Consider the following 4,046-nt stretch of genomic DNA (forward strand, 5'->3'; position numbering starts at 1 on the left):
AGTTGGACTTTAGGCTTTTTAACATTCTGCTTTTTTTCAATGCATTTATCTATTTATCTATCTATCTATCTATCTATCTATCTATCTATCTATCTATCTATCTATCTATCTATCTATCTATCTATCTATCTATCTATCTATCTATCTATCTATCTATCTATCTATCTGTCTGTCTGTCTATCCGTCTGTCTGTCTGTCTGTCTGTCTGTCTGTCTGTTTATCTTGCACTGCAGCGCCCTCCACTGTACAGTTATAGTTTAAGAAGACCTTATATTTTTTACTTTCACTAATAACTTTGGAGCAGTTTGATGAATCTGCACAAAACTTTTCAAAACAGTTCATCCATCACAGCTCCTTCATGGAAGGTTTTGTGCTGCTCTGTCAAAGGGGGTGGGGGCATGAAAAAGGGCGGTCCCATAATAATTACTGTAGGAAATTACGCTGTAAAATACATAAGAAAATCGGTAAATGGAATTACACCAACTTTGGCATTAAAGTTAGAATTTGACCCAGAAAGATCGCTTTTTGTGATTTGGTGTGAATACAGTGAAACTTTTTCAAGAATTAAAATGTAAAGAGGAACTCGCATTGGGCATGAAGAGGTTAAAAAGTTAGGCATATATCTGGAGTATTGCTCTCCAGATATGCTTTGATTGGCAAAGGGAGTTTACTCAAACCTGATTCGCTAGCCACAACATGAACAATATATTGTGGCAGCCATTACTGGGCCAGGGACATAGGCCCTGGGTGCTAAAAAATAATTCGAAAAATATGTAAGGGGAGCACACCTTGACCTAGAGGGGCTTGTGGAAATCCCCCTCGATTTGCTGTGCACAACATGGACAAATATTGTGTCAACCGTTAGAGGACCCAAAGTCATAGTCCTTGTTTAAATGCATTATAGTGAAAACCTATTTGAGTCACAAAAACAAATAGATATGAAAGGTGATAATAGATTTTAGTCTTGCATGAATCATTTTTTCTGACTCCCTGGTGGGATTTGATGAATATGTTTGAGAGAAAACCTTTTTCTTTCATGATTTTCAAATAGAGGCTAAGGAAGGTGCTCCGGAAGCCAAAATGAAAACACTTTTTTGTAAGTTTACACTGTCATTCTCAGCCATGTGAGAATAAATTCTGATATTCTGAGTAAAACATGTACTTCCAACAGCATCAGCAGACTTTCGGTTGATTCTTCAGTGTTCTACTGCAACTTCCCACAGTTTTCTAATGAACAACTAGAGCGCTAATATTCTGTATTTATGGCAAAAGTTGGCACATATAAAAGCCATCTTGATTAAATCAATGTGGTAAAACTTAAAGCATTTCCTTTAGAAAAGAATGAATGAAGGGGTTTATTTTGTCATAGGTATGATGGTAGTGTTATAGTTAGGAAAAGTTATTCTTCTATACTAACCCAAATTAAACTAGAATTTCTAAAAATGTAGTTATAATTTAAATGTATAGTTTACGCACCACGTTCAATTACTATAAATCGCACACCTCCATGCTCGGTTTTGTCATTTCACTCACTACACTACATTAACTATTACTCACACCTTCTCAATACCTTGGTTATACCCTTCCTTATTACTTCACTTATGCGATGCAAAATCATAGCATTCATAACAACACTAATGACAACACAAATAGCATCATTTGTGAGAACACTGTGTATGGTAGATTGGTGAGTTATAGGTAATGCTTTGTACGTAAACGGTAGTGATAAACAGGTGTTCTTTCCACCAAGAAGTTAGTCAGTCTGCCGCCGGTGTCCCACAGTCCACTCTCTACATTTATACTTGTTGCGCGGAGGGTCACCCACCCTTGGCACTTCAGTTAGGAGAGAGTCTACTATGTTTGGCCTATGTGTTATCGGAGTGTCTGTTCCGTCATATCCTCATTTATGTGCTCCTCATGCCAATGTGAAGCCTCTTTGCATTTTCAAGAAATGCAGTACTACTGTCACTGATGACCTTCACTCAAGCTGGGAATAAGAGGGCATCCTGAAATGATCTATCCTGTAGTCTCTCCTTTAGTTCCAGGAAGGACTGTCAATTGTGCTTTACTGACAAGGTGTAGTCCCGGAATAGCATTACTTTTGCATCAGCTACCTAAAAGTGTCCCACTGTTCTTGCTACCTGCAGAATGGTGATACCATCCTTGTATTTAAGAATATGCATCAACAGGGCCTCTGCAGTACGTCCAGTGCCAGAGAGTGAGCCAGCACCCCATGTGAACACTTCACCACAAACAGAGGTGATTATCCCCCGATAATACCCTCTCCCACAGACCGTTTTCCATATAGGCAACAGTATCTGTGCCCTCCTTACATTTGGGATGGACTATACCTCACACCTAGTGTTTTACCTTCTCCTGGTTTAACCCCTTCGCTGCTAGGCCTTTTCCCCTCCTGTGCTAAGCCTTTTTTTGGTGATTTGGGGTAGTGTGCGCTTAGGCACCTGTAACTTTTTGACCACATAAGGTATCCCTGCCAAATTTGTGTCCTTTTCTTCCAACATCATGTGGATTCTAAAGGTGCCCAGGGTTTGTGGATTCCCTTGGAGGGGGTCCCAGAAACTAAGCAAAATACAGTGAAATTCTTTTTTTTTTTTAAATGGGAAAAACGGGCTGCAAATGAAAGCCTCTGGGTTTCTCCCTGCAAATGTTATCAAAAAAGGGTTTGTGTGGCTGAAATCTCCATGTTCTCAGCTTTAGGGAATGACAGTCTTTTGTCAGAGAGCCAACATTTTTCACACAGTTTTGACAAATTTTCTGGGACATAGCCTATTTTTGCTATTTTTAGAGCTTTCAACCTCCTTCCAGTTAATGGTAGAAATGAGTTTGAAAGCAATAATGGATACTGGAATGATATACATTTTCGAAAAGTAGACAACATTCTGAATTCAGAAAGGGGTCATTTGTCTACATCCATGAAGGTTTCTTTATAGAAACTAACAGTTAAATATTGGAATAATTGAAAGTAATTTGAAAAAAACTTCCTTTTGTCTCAACGTTTTCACCTATAACTTCTTGTAATTTTGACAGTTCTTTGAAAATAATATACCGTTACATCCGTTTGACCTTCCTGGTTGTGGGGATATATAGGACTTGTAGTTTCACCACGAACCCGACGAACCCAGAGCCAAAAACTGAGTAGCAACTTGCAATGGTATTTTATTATTTACTGGGTATAGAGCACTTATTCTTTGAACATGTATACATGGAAAAATCGGTATGAAAGACACCTATGTATTTCTGAATTGGGTAAAAATTATAGAGTTTAGAAACAGTATATATTTGCACATTTTCAAAATTGGGAATACTCATACTAGCTTGAGAATTATTGGTCATTTTTCAAAAATATTTTTTTTTACACAATGTCTTTCATTGGGAAGGGAGAAATGCATAAAAACTCAATAGGTAATAACAGTTGATTTACAAATCTGAATTACCCTAAGTCTCCCGAAATAAATGGTACCTCACTTGCCTGGGTCTGCCTAGTGCCTGCGACAAGAAACAGCGCAAAACGCAGCGTGGTCGCACCTCAATTTTGCAGTGAAAACGTGCCCTTTTTTGGCTAAGAGCCTACCTTTCGTTTTCGAACCCTAGCTCTGCCGGCACCTAGGGAAACCTAGCAAACCTATACATTTTTGAAAACTAGACACCCAGGGAAATTCATGATGGGGTGACTCAACTGCCTCCCACCATGTTCTGTTACCCAGAATCCCTTGCAAAGCTAAAAAATTGACAAGAAAAACGAATTTTTCTCACATTTCTGTGGTGGAAAGTTCTGGAATCTGGGTGGATCAACAAACTTCTATCCACCCAGCGTTCCCCCAGCTCTCTCGATAAAAATGGTACCTCACTTGCGTGGGTAGGCATAGTGGCTGCAAGAGGAAAAGGCCCAAATTGTATGGTGGAGACTTAAATATTACCTTTAGCAAAACTACCTTGTTTTTGGGGGGGGGGCACCTGAGTTTTTGGCCCGGGGCTCGGCGGCCATTTTTAGAAACTACCAAACCCAAACAGTTTTGCAAACTAGA

Source organism: Lissotriton vulgaris, chromosome 9, assembly GCF_964263255.1.
Source record: "Lissotriton vulgaris chromosome 9, aLisVul1.2, whole genome shotgun sequence".
NCBI classification, from domain to species: domain Eukaryota; kingdom Metazoa; phylum Chordata; class Amphibia; order Caudata; family Salamandridae; genus Lissotriton; species Lissotriton vulgaris.